The sequence below is a fragment of the Pseudopipra pipra genome, chromosome 13, assembly GCF_036250125.1.
Source record: "Pseudopipra pipra isolate bDixPip1 chromosome 13, bDixPip1.hap1, whole genome shotgun sequence".
In the NCBI taxonomy this organism is placed as follows: domain Eukaryota; kingdom Metazoa; phylum Chordata; class Aves; order Passeriformes; family Pipridae; genus Pseudopipra; species Pseudopipra pipra.
Window position 1 is genome coordinate 20,713,091 of NC_087561.1, and position 15,799 is coordinate 20,728,889.

Here is a 15,799-nt window from a genome sequence, read left to right on the forward strand (position 1 = left end):
ACCAGTGTCAGGTGGCCCTGAGACTGGCACGAGAGTAGGCACAGCTCTGCTCTTGTCCCTGGCAGTGTCAGTGCTCTGCTGGTGCAGGGTTGGAGATGATGTGTGTGGACACTCCTGCTCCAAAGGCTCTGAAATTTTGCCAGTCTGCAGATCACACATGGCTGCAGAGCACAAGGGACCATTTTTCATGGGGCTGTGCTCCCCATGGAGGAGACCCCCATGCAGGAGGGTCCATCCTTGCAGGAGGACATCAGGACCTGTCCTGTCCATGGGATCACCACAGTCCTGGCTCCTGGGAGCCGATTGTGCTGCTGCCTTCAGACCATGCCAGGCAGAACTGGGGTACCCGTGTTATATCTCCTCATCCCACCTGGGATTGTAGGGCCCCAGCCCACAGCTCATTCTTCCCCACCAGGATGTGGAGGGAGAGGAATCTCGCTCAGGCTGATCTGTCACTGTCACTTCCAATTATGATAATAAATGTCTCCTGCTGCCTAATTTGCTCTCTTGGTTCTGCCAGCGTGGCCGCACTGCTCGCACAGATTAAATGCGTGATGAACACCATCACTGCTGTCATTCACACCGTCCTGTCACTCACCAAGGGGCTCTCAGTGGGTTAAATAAATGCTGGTGAGAACTTCTCCCTGTCAGGATGCCCTCTGCGTGCTCAGGAGTCATATTCTCCTCCTGCTTTGCTGCCAGCCCTGCTCTGGAGGAGAGGGAGTGCAGCGGCACGGGGCTCTTGAGTCTCATCCACTGGCCAAGTCCTGTGCTGGACCTGTCCTGGATGAACACTCCAAACCTCAGAACCATTGCGGAGGCCAAAGCTCATCTTCCTGCTCTCTCTCAGCCGCCTTTGCTGTCCATCTGGCTCCAAAATCTTCCTTTGTCATCCTCATGAGCAGCACAGCCCAGAAGCACTCGGACAGGCGGTGCTATCACTGACATCAGTGTCAGTGAGGTCACACATGGCCACTGTGCACCAGTAAGGACACAGCGAGTCCTACAACTCAGGGTGCTGTTCTTGGATGGCCAGTTTAAGGTCATGATTCATGATTCCATGATTCATGGCACCTGGGGCATGGTTTACTGGTGAACTTGGCAGTGCCAGGGGAATGATTGGACATAAGGGTCTTTTCCAACCTAAAAGATTCTGTGATTCTACCACGGTGACAGCACCACTTCTCTAGGCTGGATGGGCTCTGGGCATGGCACCAGTGTCCCAGCACCTTTCACCAGTGCCCAGACAGGTAGAGGCAGGGTGGGGACCATACTGAGCAACTCCCCTGTCCTGGTTCTGTCAAGGACAGGGTTAATTTTTTGCAGTAATCAGGAGGGGGCATGGTCAGGACATGGAGGTTATTCCACATCACACATCATTGCCTGCTGTGGGGGAAAGGGACTCTCTTCCAGAGAGAAGGGTTTTTTTCTGGTTGAGAAAATGTGGTGGAGAGGAGTGTTTGGTATTGTACATTATTGGTTTTTTTTTCATTGTGAATAATTTCTTTTCTTGTACCCTCTCATTAGTACTGTTGCTGTGATTGTTCATCTTCCTGTCCCATTGCTCTTTCCAGTAAATTATTCTTATCTCAACCTATGATCTTTGCCTTTTCTGCCTCCAATTCTCCTCTCCATCCCACTGCAGTGGGGAGTGAGAGAGCAGCATGTGGTTTGGAGAGTCTCGGTAGGGGCAGTAAATTGAGGAGTGCCATTCCTAAACCACAACATCCTCCAAGTGGGAAAACATCCCACCAATCCCTGTGGATCAAAGGCCACGTGGAGCAGGAGGAGCTCAGACAGGGTCCTGTGGCTCATCCCAGACAGGCAGGACCTGTGTCTGTCTGCCCCAGCTGGACTCACAGCAGTGCAGGGAGCAGGGACCTCATGGAGTTGGGGGGGCCCAGACCAAAGCCTCTCTCTGCCAAAATGTGACTTTACGTTTTGGACTTTACATTGAGTCCTTTCCTAATCCAAACTTTTGATGTATGATGTGGCTGTGAAGGGCAGAGCTGCAGCCGTGTGCAGTGCAGCAATATATCCAATTAAATATGGGCTGCTTTACATGCAGCACATATTTTAAAGACACATTAAATCACCAACATACTTTTCCCTGGCTTTAAATAAATATTTATAGGGCCCGGGGGGGGTGACTACCTGGAAATAGTGTTACTTTTTGATATCACAATACGTGTTTCTAGAACAGAAATTCGTTATTTAATTCTCACGTGCGTGTATCCAGTACCAACACAGACCATGGAAGGGAGTATTCGATACTGAGCTCACTCTTGAGTTGTTCTGCAGAGCTCCTCTGTATGGACGTCCCTGTCATCCCCACCCTGGTGTCCTTGTCACTGTCACCTCAGCCCTGGCAGGGCAGCTGGGTGCAACGGGGACAGCTTTCAGGGTCTCTCCTGTGGGTGTCACTGTGCAATCGCTGTAGAACTGCTGAGCATTGCTGCCTGGGAGGGGATTTGGCCCAAAAGAGGGAAGGAAAATATTCCTCATGGCCTGACACGCCGCCAGCGCTGCTGATGGCCAAGAGCTCTGGATTTGGGCACTGGTCCCCCTTGGCTTGTTCTTCTCCAGCTGCTCACCCCCTCCTGCTAAAACCCTGGACTCCACTCTGCTTCTCCCTTCCTGCCTCTGGCTCAGGCTCCCACTCCTCCTGGGCAGCTGGTGGGGCTCTGAAGGGCTGCGGTAGCTCCTGAAAGTCCCAGAGCTGATGGGAAGGAGACCCGGAGGAGAGGACCCACTGTGGGGGCAGGGCAGGGGCAGGTTTATTTATGATCCCCTTTCATCCCTGCTCTGACAAACTCAGCTGTTCTGAGCCTGCCACACCTTCAAAAGCCACTTGTTCCGGTTTCTTTTCAGGTGAAACTTCACTTTTGGATTAAAAAGCTTGTTTCGGAGGAAGAACTCATCCAGCAAATTCACCTTAAACCTCTCACTGCTCAGGGCCCTTCTTCCTGCCTCAGACACAACTACCGGACCCCCAGATGCTGGGGGCACATGCAGCCTCTGCCCACCCACTGCCCACATACCCCCTAAAGCCTCTCCCACAGCAGAGTGAGAAGGGGCAGAAAATGCCCCCACTGAGCCCCGGGATGTCACAGCAGCTCCAGAGGGAATGGAGCAGCTGAGGCTGGAGAGGGAGGAAAGCAATGGCAGGGAACAGATGGAGCTGTGATTTCTTTTGTCGGGAAATTGATAAATCAGCGGGTCTGGCACTCCTTTGGCATCTCATCCCATTCAGACATCCAGGTGGAAGGTGAGGAGTTCAGGGAACTGGGGACTCTGCAGTGGGACTGAAGCCGGAATCCAGAAAACACCTAAAAATAGCAACTGGATGATCCCTGAGCCCATTAGTCATCTCCCTCCCCAGAAGTATGGATCAGACCAGACTGGAGTCCAGCTGAAGGCCTGCCATTTCCCAGAGGGACCTTTGGTGAGGATTCAGATGTATCCACAGCAGCCCATCAGTGTCATTTCATCACTGATGGTGGGGTGGGATGTGGGGTGGGATGGAAATGTCTATATTTCCTTTAACAAGCAGATACATCCGAGACAAAAGCTGATGTTTTTGATTTCTCCTTTTACCTCGCAGCAGTTATGTCATTTATGTCCCAGAGTTTTTGGCCATTTTAAACTCAACATTCCTGGTGAAAACAAACCAGAAAAGGCACTTGATGGTTTAACTTGTGATGGTTTAATTCCCGGTCCCCTGTTAGCATCAGCTGGTCTCAGTTGTTTCAGAATTAGCAATGGTAATTGATACCTGAGCACGAGATAACTGCTCCTGGGCTGTGCTCCTGTCAGCCCTGGTGACAGCTCCGTCAGTCACCAGGTGATTTATGCAGGCTCAGGGCCTCACAAGGATTGTGTCGATGCTCCTGCCTGCAAACTGCTTTTATTTTCTCCTCACTGCCTCTCATGCTCACTCACAAGTTGATGCCTGTCATGATCATTTATTTGTATGGGTGTAGGACGGGATGAGCAGCAGGTTCGTTATGGAGATGGACACAGACACCAGGGTGTGTGCACACACATCTGGAGCTGAGAGCCGGTTCACATCCCACGGCTCCTGCACACAGGAGCAGGTTTATTATCCCTTAATCCATCCTCCTGCCCCTTGACGGATTAGGTAGATGCTCTGGGAGGGTGGGAGTTCCCAGAAGTGGCTGGATTTGCAGTTCTGCCAAGGGGCTGCCAAGGTGCAGTGGGGCTGATGGGTGGGCTGGCCAATGATCCATGTCCCAGCACAGCACACGAGAGAGGGGCAGGACAGTGTTGAGAAGGAGGATGGTGAAATGCAGGGACTGCTGGGTAGCTGGAGGAGGAGCAGGGAACCACCAGCAGAGGATGGTTCTCTGCTTCTCCTGGGCTCTCAGATGGCTGACGGACAGAGGTAATGCCATGGCTGGGGATGACAGGCCACATCAGAACTGTGGGTGCCCTTTAGGAGCCACCTTGACAAGTGAGGGTTAGGGCTGCAGGTCTGCCACACTGTGAGAGCTGCTGCATCCCTGCCCGTGGGTGGCCACTGCAGAGGAGTGCTTTTGCCACTAAGAAGTGAGATTTCCACAGCCACCTCTCTACTCAGTGCCCTGAAGTAGCCACAGGGCTAAAGAACCCAACAGCAGCAAGTCATAGCAGTCCCCATACTACACACCCCTGGGAGCCTGGGACATGGTCTCCCCCCCAGTGATGGGAAAGCACTCAGCTGAGGGAGGGCTGGTGTGATGACAGCAGAGCAGGAGTGTGATGTGAGTGACATCCTGGGTGTTCTTGAAGCCCATCTCATTCCACCCCCCTGCCATGGGCAGGGACACCTTCCACTAGACCAGGTTGCTCCAAGACATGTCCAGCCTGGCCTTGGACACTTCCAGGGAGGGGGCAGCCACAGTTTCTCTGTTCCCATGGTGTAGCTGGCACACTTTCCACTCCAGCTGCAAGTGTGCCAGCTGCAGGGCTGGAGCCCTGGGGCACATCCGAGGCAGGTTGGCAGCCTCTCGGAGAGCCTCAGGGTCTGTGGGCTCTCCACTTGGATGGTATCCACCTGCAGGGCTGGGCAGAGAGTGGTCATTGTCCTGTGCAGGTGTCCTTGGTTAGATGACATGTGGTTAGACGGGAGGCTGGTGAGCACCTCAGCCCAGGGACTCTGCCCTGTCTGCCCTCAAGGACTGGAGCTGTGGTGTGGAGCTTGGCTGGCACGACTGCAGGACCCCTCAGCAGCCAGCCTGGGGTGTCTGGAAATGCCTGTGGTGTGCCTGATGCTGCCAGAATTGCTCCTTCACCATCTTCTTGTGGGCTGGAATGAGGTGCTGTCTGCTGGGGAGGGTGGGGAGCTGTAAATCTTTGCCTGGACGTGCGCAGTGCTGCCCTGAGGGATAAGGTGCCGGAGCAGCTGTTCCCCACGGGGAAGGCTCACATCCCAACCCCAGCCCTGTGCTGGAATCACCTCGCTGCCTGAGGCTGGGCACCTGCAGCCACAGTGTGTCCCAGCTCCAGCCGGGACTCGCAGAGGCAGACGCTGCCCTGAGGAGCCCAGAATGGCTCAGCAAGCAGCAGGGAGACACAGGAAAGCACTCACCAGCGTTAGCCCACAGCCAAAACCCAAATAAAAGGCCTTTTGTCCTCCTCCTCATTAGCGTGTGTGTCTCTCCATGCAGGGGAAGTAATTATCCATTTCTTCATGCTGTTGTGGAGTCTCCTCTTCCCGTCAGTTCGTGCCCAAACACCTTGTCTGCAGAGTCAATTGACTAGCACAATAGATGTTTCTCTCTTCCTATTCCCTGAAAGGGCTCTGTGTTCCTTGTGTTCCATGTGTTTGGTCTTTTTCTGCCTTTGTTTTTCTTTTTTTTTCCCTGTGGTGCCCACTTAATTAACCAAATAGGGGCAATTTTGCCTTTAGGGAGGGATTAATCCCCCAAGTGGAAGCAGCAGCTCTGGCTCTCCAGGCTGTGCCTGTGCTCCCATGCAAGGATACTCATCAGTGTTAAGCAGGATGGACTTGTGGGAACTCATGACCCCCAGCTCCAGAAAATGAAGATTCAAGGTTATGAAAGTGAAATCTCTGTTCTCTCCCACCACCAACTACTCAGGGCAGTCTGAATTCCCATGGCCCAAAGAGAGGGAGGTGATTTCCTGGGGCAGCATCTCATGGTGGCTGAGGAAGGAACAGCTCTGGCTGTGCCAAGTTTTAGTTCAGAAGGTAAATTGTGTGCCCCACTCCTGGGCAGTGTGTGAATAGCCATGCAGCCCTGGCCCATGGTATGGGATATCCCTGAGTGGCATGGGATGCCCTGTGTAGATTGGGATGTCACTGAGTGGGACAGGATGCCCTGTGTGGTACAGGATGTCCCTGAGTGGGATGGGATGCTGTTGGTATCTCATTTTGGCCTCGAGCTCTTAAAACCCACCTACTACCTCCTGGCAATGACTAATTGGGAAGATGTTGCTGAATTAAGACTATTGATGTCCCCTCTTGAATGTTGGGCTGGTAATAAAATCACTCGATAGCGTTTCTGCTCTTACTAAAATTAATTACCTGCCATTTTTATGTCTGCTAATGATTTGTTTGTAGCGCTTGGCGTTGCTGTAATGGAGGATCAGTGAGTGATGGACCTCCCTTATTTATGAGTGTAATTAAAAAGGCAGCAATTAAGGCATTTATGCAGAAATAACTCCCAGGATCCAAAACTTGGGTGAGGTGTGGGATCCACACCATTCATTAAATGCCACAGTCACAGTTACAGGCTCCTGCCTGATTTACATCAGGTTGCTGGAGTGGGGTGTGATCTCCAGGCACATTGCTGGGGAAGCAACAAGTGGGAGCTGCCACAGCAGACACCCGATGATTCAGCCGAGGACGAGGAACACTGTGGGCAGTGAGCATTGTGTCCTCCACCCAGTTCCCTGTATCTTGGTCAGTGAGGGTTCCTAAAGCTCCTGGATGTGATGGCCTTTGTCCAGGTGCTGCACGTGGGTGTGCCAGGTCCTTTGGGCATCTGCCATGGAGGCTCGGTGCTCTTCCTATGGGAGAGGGATTGGGATTAGGATTGTGATATATAAATAATTGTGATTCGTGGAACAAATGGGTGATTACATCAAAATAAAACAAACGGGCTGTAAAACTTAATTACACCCCCATAAAGAAATAAAACAGACCCTCACAAGGTCAAGAGGCCTAAAACCTCCTTACTATCCTAAGGATAAAATATAGTAGAACTTTAAATCTTTAGGTGCCTGTTCGTCCAAGAATGCATGAATTATGACTGGTTGTAGAGATAACCCTTTTAGCTTTAGCTGTAAGAAAACCCATATATTAAATACTTAGCAAAAACCTGTAGAATGTATATGTATATGATATAATTAATATGCATGAAGTAGCTAAGATAAATACTAAATGTACCCTGTAGTAGGTGTGTGCAGATTTGGGAAACTGGTCTCATTTCTGTCACCCAGCCGGCTGCTTGCTTTTACCATATAATAAACTATTATTCGAAACTTATAGAAACTCGAGACTTTGTTTATCACAGGATTGGGATTTTGGGGTGGCACAGGTTGCTGTGGGCAGAGTGATGCTCTTGGGCCTTTGTGCTGAGGCCCAGGTTCTGACACTGGCAAGTCTGCTTCTGATACCCCAGGGTAACCCCCTCCTGACACCAGACTTGTAGCTTGTTTGTCTTTCGGATGCCATCAGAATATCACAGAATCACAAAACCATTTATGTTGGAAAACACCTCCTGGATCATCGATTCCAACCATTAACCCAGCACCCAGCCAGGTCCACCACTAAACTATCTCAGCACATTAAGAGTGGCCCTGTTAGAGGAGACAAGGACCTCAACCCCCAGCTGGTTCCTGTGTGCACTGATATACACATCCTTTTAGATCCCATGTCGATCTCTTAGGTTTAGAAACTGCAGCCTCAGAGCAAGAAAACCCTGACTGGGTTTCTGCTGATGTGCTACCCCCCAGCAGCCCCTCAGCTCCTTGGTGTCCACCAGCCCATGTGGGTGTTTGAGATGTTTCACAGCCCCCATGTCCATGGGGGACACTTAAATTCAGTGAGTTTTCTGGGAGAACATCCCCAGCTCCAAGCAGGAAGGTCATTTCCAGCTGACTGCCTGTCCCCAGCCATTTGGGGCTGAGCTCAGAGAGGCTGTGGCAGGAGATGTGTCACTCATGGGTCTCGTTGCTCCAGATGCCGTTGGATGCTCCGACCACACAGTGTCTGACAGGCAGAGCACTGGTACAGCCAAGCCTCCTCCTTCTGGCTTCTCCTCCAGCCCCCCAACCTGCTGATCCGCGGAGCTCTCAAATGTCACTGTTGATTTTATGCTCTTTTTTTGTGGGTGGTTCATTTAGTGTTGAGGTTGGTTCCCTGTGCCCCTGGGTGTGTAGGCAGCACCACTCAGCTCTCACCCAGCTGGCCCTGGCCCTCAGGCAGTACATCCCATGTTGCTCTTTGCCATCCCAGCAGTTTTGGGGCCACAGTTCCGTCCTGGCTGCTTGGGATGCCTGTGGAGGCAGGCAGTGCTATGGATCTGTGGGGCCTGTCTCGATCCCCCCTCACATTTTTGTTCCCCTTACACAGAGCCCACATAACCTTTGATAAATCCGTGGGGGTTTTCCTTGTAATCTCTTGATTTCTTCTGTCCAAAGGGCCTGTTTTTAAACTGGTATTTGCACAGCCAAGATGTGGAGGTGAGGTTTATTTGGGGCATTACTTTGGGAGGAGCTCTGGCATCAAGACCAGCAAAGATCTGTGACTTATTTTGGGCACAAGCTTACATGTGCTGGGAAAACCTGGAGGCAGCAGCACTTGTCACACAGCCTTCATGGTGCTGGTTTGCCACTCCTGTCAGTTCACCTCAGATTTTCGCTATTTGCAACTGCAACTGTCCCAAATTTATAACAAGTGGTGCCTGGGCATTGCAGGCAGAGCCAGGGCAGTGAGGGAGCTGGGTGCCCTTCACCCTGCCAGGGACAACGTGCCATCGGAGCAGACGGACAGAGAGCAGGGGACGCACCGTGGGGGCCATGCACTGCCCCGCCTTTTGATCCAACACTTATGCAGAGAGGGAGCATGATTCCCTGTGTCTGATTAGTATTAAACATTTCCCAACCCATGAGGTCCTGGCGTGCATCAGCATATGGCAGAGTTGCCTCGGCGTTGGCCACCGCGAGGAGGGGATTCATTAGTAAGACGTTTTTATGGACGAAAAGGAAAGCATTACAGTCCCCGCGGCTGGCAGCAGGCTGGTGTTTTACAGTTCTGCAAGGAATGGAAGGATCTGCTCGCTGGCACACTGCCCCGAAATGTTTACCAGCAAACATTTGTCCTTGTTTGCTTAAATAAAAATATTGCATATTGTGTGCTGGAGTAACAGCCTGCTGGAAACAGGCCCTTTGGATGGGAATGGGCAGTGGAATGTCTAGCTGCAGAGACGCACTTCTGTGCCTTTAAACACAAATATACACATTGTTTGGGGGAGAGTTGAGCTTGGAAGTGGAGAAGGAGCAGCACTAGGAAAGGGATGGGGAAGCAAGTGGTGTTACATCTAATGCCAAGCTTGGGCTGAACCCAGAGGCACTGCAAAGTGTACCAAGACCACGTGTGGTCAGACACACTGTTGATCATAAGGAGTCCTCACTCCAATAATGGGAAGGTAGCACCAAGGGACAATTCATCACACACAGGCATTTCTCTTCCAGAGGGCAAATGGTGCATGAAGATGCACAAAACTGAAGGACAAAACATAGTGGGCAGTGATGCCATCTGGGCACTGAGAGTTAGCAAAGAGAATATCCCTGCAATAAATGTTGACTCCTGAAATACCTAAGAGGCTGCTGCCCTGGGCTACGGGGGCTGGGGGAACAGCAGCATATGCTCCCCCAGAATGGAGTTCCTGAGGTCACCCACCCCAAGACCCTACTGCAGTGCCCAGGCATTCCCAGGGGCCAGCTCCTTTGGTGACCCCACTCCCCAAGTCCTCGCACTGGTGGCTGCGGGGAGAAAACTGTGTCAAACTGGAGGCAGGCTCAGCTCAACTCAGCCTCCTCATGGGTTTGGGGTGCAACACAGAAAACCTTCTTTTGAACCCTTCCCAAATTACATGATCTGCTTTAAAATGCTGATGTGCCATCATGGGTCAGGAAAGGTGGTGATTCCCATCAGCTGTGTCAGCAGGGGACCACACACAGTAACCCATAGGTGGATGGAGCAGGGGAGCCCTCCATGCTCCCCACAGAAACCTACATAGGAGAGGACCCAAGGAAGATGCACATTAGCCATGGCCCTGGTGGAAGGCTCCAGCACTGGAGCCCAGCTTTGGAAGTGGCCAGGAATCTCAGAGGGACCACCAGCTTTTTGTTCCCAGATCATTGCCACTGAGCATCCTCTGCCTGCGCCAACGCCACTGCAAACACATCCCTTCCCTCCACACCCCGGGAACGTGGAGGCTCTCAAGGTCCATGAGCAAGAATTTCTCTTCCCTTGCTTCCCCTTTGTTGAATAAGCGGTGGCAAATTAGGTCATGTGGAGCTAAATTGAGCATTAACTGTTCTCCCTTCAGAACTGCGGCTGCAGCCTCTCCGGGGAAATCAAAACCATTTCAAAATACAACCGGGATCAGATCCCTTCCCCTCCAGTGCTGCAGAACTCTGGGCTTTCCACAGAGGACTCTGGGAGAAAGCTTCTGGTGAAGAGCAGGGCTCTGGGGAGGTGTGAGGATGAAAAAGGGCTGGGAAGGGCCTGGAGTGTCCAACCTGGCCTGGCAGCTTGCACTTCTGCTCCCCCTCTCCCCAGCCCTGCTCCTGCAACTCACGGTGTTGCCATGCCTGTCACTGGCTCCCTGCAGGCTTGCCATGCTCCTCATGCAGAGTCAGCAGCTCGAGGTGGTATCCCTTCAGCATCCCTCACAACCCAACTATCTCACTGCTGCGGCAGGGATCTGGAAAAGCTGCTGGAGTGAGAATTCCAGAGACTCTCCCCACCCTGTGGAACTTTGTATGGATTTGACCTGTCCACTGAACTGCCCACGGCTCAGCTTCCTCGTACAGGAATCCCTCCTGCGCTGCCAACAGCAGGAGCAATGTGGGGCTCCCTGAGTCCAGGGGCACCTGACCCTCCTGCTGGGCACTCTTGCTCCAAGGGAAGGGGGTGACCAGAGCTGCTTTCCCTCATTGACTTTGGATCAGTTATTTCCTCCAGATTAGAAAGCTTCAAAGGCAGCTGGATGGTGCACCATGGCACTTGGAGTAGTGAGGGACATTCCTCCTCACTCTGAAGGCATCTGGACCACGTCTGGTGCAGGTCCTGCCCCTCCTGGAGGAACCCAACTTACTTGGCCAAGCCCAAGGACTATGGCATCAGTATTTCCTAGGCACCGCTCAGTCAGTGACGGGAAAAAGGTGCAGGATCCTTCCTGAGATCCCATGGCTGTTGTGGGACAAGAAGTCCTGAATGGTGCCTGCAGGAATGTAGGGGCAAAACCTGGGAAAAGCGGAATGCTGGGGATGACTACAGCAGTGAGGTTGGGCTGGGTATGATGGAGCCTCTGGCTACACATACCAAAGTCACTCTGTGGGCTCTTTCCTCCTTCCCACTCTTTTCCCAAGCTGCCCTCTCCACGGGGCTTGTCCTCACATGCTGGTTCCATGGATATATTCCAGGTAAGTTAATGAGACCTGAGAGGTGCTCATGGCTGCTCCAGCATCAGTGGAACCGTGCTCTCCAGTGTGTGAGACGGTGATAAAATCAGCAGGATCAGCTCAGTCTGATCCTCAGACCACCCAGATGCCCACCATGGGGTCCATCCATTGAGACCACATCGGGGACAACAAGAGCAAACCTCAAGGCATTTACAGGGCTGGGTGACTTCTCTGAGGGGGTTTGATCCTTTTCCAGGTAGGACCCAGTGTCCCAGCAAAAACCTTATTTCTTTCAAATGCTGTGTGTTCCCTTTCCCACTGTGCGTCCCCTTTCCCACTGCACAACAGACCAAGATAACCTGGCCCATCACATTGTATCTTCTCAGGGCAGAACCATCCAAGGGCTCCTAGAAATCATGGAATCACATGGTTTAGGCTGGAAGGGACCATCTAGTTTCATCTCCCCTGCCATGGGCAGGGACACCTTCCATAGACCAGGCTGCTCCAAGTCCCATCCAACCTGACCTTGAACACTTTCAGGGATGTGGAAGTCCTGCATAACTGCCTCTACCCCAGGTATCCACCTGTGCTGGTACCCAGGCGATGGTGGCTGCTGGCTCCGGCCAGTGCTGGCTCCTTCCTGACGGCTGATTTACTGCCCTGGTGTTTATTGCCTGGGGAAGTTATCCAGATTAATCACAGCCACTACAACAAAGATGTGTAATAAAAACCTAAATGAAATAGAAGTCGGTCAAGTGATTCATTGATGGAAATCCCTCCCCTGCTCCCAATGAAAGTGCATGCTGTAATCTCTGTCACGTTGTTACCTTCAGTTTCCTGCATTTAACCCAAAAAACACTGTTATTGTTTAGAGATATCTTGCAGGTTGGGAGAGCTGGGAAAGGGATAATTCCTGCCAGAGAAATGGAGGGCTGGAGCACTTCTGTTCTGGAGACAGGCTGGGAGAGATGGGGTTGTTTAGCCTGGAGAAGAGAAGGCTCTAGGGAGACCTGAGAGCCCCTTCCAGTGCCTAAGGGCACTCCAAGAGAGCTGCAGAGGGACTTCGGACAAGGGCCTGGAGTCACAGGACAAAGGGGAATGGTTTCCCACTGACAGGGGGCAAGGTGAGATGCAATATTGGGAAGAAATTCTTCCCTGTGTGGGTGCGTCCCCTCCCTCAGCCCCCAGACCCATGGTGCTGAAAGCAGGATCCCATCCTGCAGCTGGACCCAGGGCCAGCACAGGAAAAGGGAGATGGCAGCACAGTGGACTCAGCAGCTTTGATAGGCAGGGTGAGAGCTGCACTTGGGTCCTTCCGAGGGTGGCAGAGCAGAAGGCTGGATCCATGGAATGCAGCCTCTGGAAGCATCTGCCTGATGTAGGCTTTACTTGCTTCCTGAGGTGCTTCTGCAGCTTGTTTGATGGGAATTAGGAAGTAGTTGTAAGTGGCCTGGTAAAGTTTGGAAGGGACTTCAAAGATCATCTAGTTCCAATCCCCCTGCCATGGGCAGGGATGCTGAGATGCCCACTAGATTTTTCTGGGCTATTGTCATGGTTTGAGACAGTAGCCTGTCCTAAGTACCCTGGAAATATTGCTGAACACACGCAGCCTTTGGAAAAACACCCACATTCCCTAAAACATAGTTTCCCAGCCAAAGCTGAAATGTTCTTTAATTAGCCTCGAGTTTGGATAAGGCTGCTTTAAGCAGATCCTTGTTTTTGCTGAGTTATACAGGGCTCTGAATGAACAAGATTCCAAGTTTCTGCCAGGAATAAGTGTATGTTTGCACAGATGGGAAGGTTACCTGGCTCCCTCCATCTGCAATGGGTTATTTACCATCACCATGTTTGCACTGGAGTTGTGAAATGAAGGCATGTTTATTGAAAACCTTGGAGCAGCTGTTGTCTCGGCATCTCCCAGGAAACTGTCACTGCTGGCTTTTCTTCCTGTGGAAGTGACAGTGCAGATCAGTCTGGGGAATGAGTGTTGTGCCAAGGAGGGATTTGTGTTGTGCTGCCAGGGGAATAGCAAATTCCTGTTTGATGCATTAAGCAACGTGTAAAAATTTAATCAAAATCGCATTTATTATACATGACAGTGGGGAAAAAAAACCCAAGTAAGGGCTTCTGCTCCTCATTAACTGCCTTAAAAATGGCTCAAGAGGAGAGGGAAAGTGCCTTGGCTTAGCAGAAAGGCTTTAAAATAAGAGTTGCCATTAGTTTTGCTGAGGTGACCCAAAAACTACTTGGTGTGGGAGCACTTGAACTCCCCCTGGATAAAGTGCAGTGCCTGAGCCAGCAGCCAGGAACAACCCAAGGTGCTGTGTTGTACTGGGATCTTCATCTCCTGGGGTCTCTCTTTCCTGTGAGCAGTGGGACCCCTGTGTGGCATTAGCTGGAGCTGGTGCTGGAGCACTAGGGGCTCCTTCTGTCTCTGTGATTGGATTCTTCCCTTGTGGATGCAGTGGGTGTGACTTTGCAGGTGGTTTCTGCTCCAGGAAAGGCAAAGAGTGTCCGCACGGTGCATCAGGTGTGGGCTGATCTCTTGCCTGTGTTCCAGGACAGTGGGATTCAGGATGATGCTCCTTGGCTGGTGGCACAGAGAGCAGCACATCTCTGGTGTGGGTGACACTCCAGCCCCGCCACCAGCTCCTGTGGGTCCTCTGATGGTACCCTTGCTGCTGCCAGGCCTGTGGTGTGCCTTGAGGGGGTCAGCAATAAAGCCTGTGCTGCAGTACAGAGATTCCACATGATCCTTTCGTGGACTGGTTTGGATATGGAGATTCCACATGATACCATCCTGGTTTGGTTTGGTTGTACAGGGCTGCACTGGCCCTGGCTCAGCAGCAGGTCTGAGGGTGCCACAGGGTGGAGAGTCTCCAGGACCCCTGCAGCTCCTGGCCAGGAGGGCACCCAGCTGGCACCCCCTGCCATGGTCTCTCCTCTGTGTCTAGTGGGCACTACTTGTCCCACTGCAGATGGGGAAGCTTCCACAGTGTTCCACTTTTTATTTTCATTTCACTTATTTTTCATTTTCCACAGCCTGTCTCAGCCATGGCTCACTGCTCTGGGCACTCCTGGTCCCAGGAGGGGAGGTGGGTGGTGGTGGGGGTGTATCTGGCTGATGAGTGATCTCAGATGGATGACTGGGGTCTGCTACTGCAGCAGATGGAAGCTCTCGGGCCCCCTGGCTGGCAGTGGATGGACTTGGCTGCTCCTCTGCTCCATTTAAGCAGAGGTTTGGTAAAGGGTCTCTGAAACTGTGGTCAGTAACTGTGAAAACAACATAAACCTAGGAAGGTAAACAACTGTTATTTCCAAGGTTACACCTGCATGGGGACACAACAGCATCCTTTATTGATGGAAGAGAAACTCAACAATGAAGAGGCTCCTGGACTGACTCAGAGCAGGAAGAGCTGAAGTAGAATGAAGGGAAGGAGCTGGAGCCTGGTGGAGGATTAAAAACTGTGTTAAACTGCAGGGTGAATGGAAATCTTGGTGTCCAGGTGCCCTGGGTTGGGTGCTCTGGCAAGATCTCAGTGTCCTGGTGCTGGTAGGAGCATGGCCCAGCACTGGGCATGTCCGTGGGAGCCACAGATCTCAGAGGAGCACTGTGAGAATTCCAGACTGGAGATGAGAGAGCGGAGATGCAACTGAAGAGCTCACACTGTGATTTATTATTTGTTCACTTGAAGCACAATGGTGCTGCCTAAAGAGCCTCTTGGAGCTGGAGGAGGGGGTAGGAGAATAAGGAATCTCTGGGAGAGGTGCTCACAGGCAAAGCCACCAGAGATGTCAGGAGTGGCTGTAAATCCCTTTTTTTCTGCTCTGCTTCCAGAGTTTGTGGGAGGAGATGGGGCAGCTGCGGTGCTCCTGTCCTGCATCCCAATAACGAGGGGTGACAGAGCCCTTTCATGGTATGGGAAAGTGTCCCCTCACCTTAAACAACCCCCTTTGCATTCCCTCCTCTGCCTCTTCTGCGGCTGCAGCCCTGGGGCAGGGAGAGAAAGGTTGGAGTTGTCAGTGCTGAGAAATCAGATATTGTTTGGGAAAAGGCAAGGAAGGTAAATAGAATTTTTATTTTTTTTTTTTCCCAGCAGTTAAAATTACATGGTAAAAAAAAAAAAAAAAAAAAGAAAGA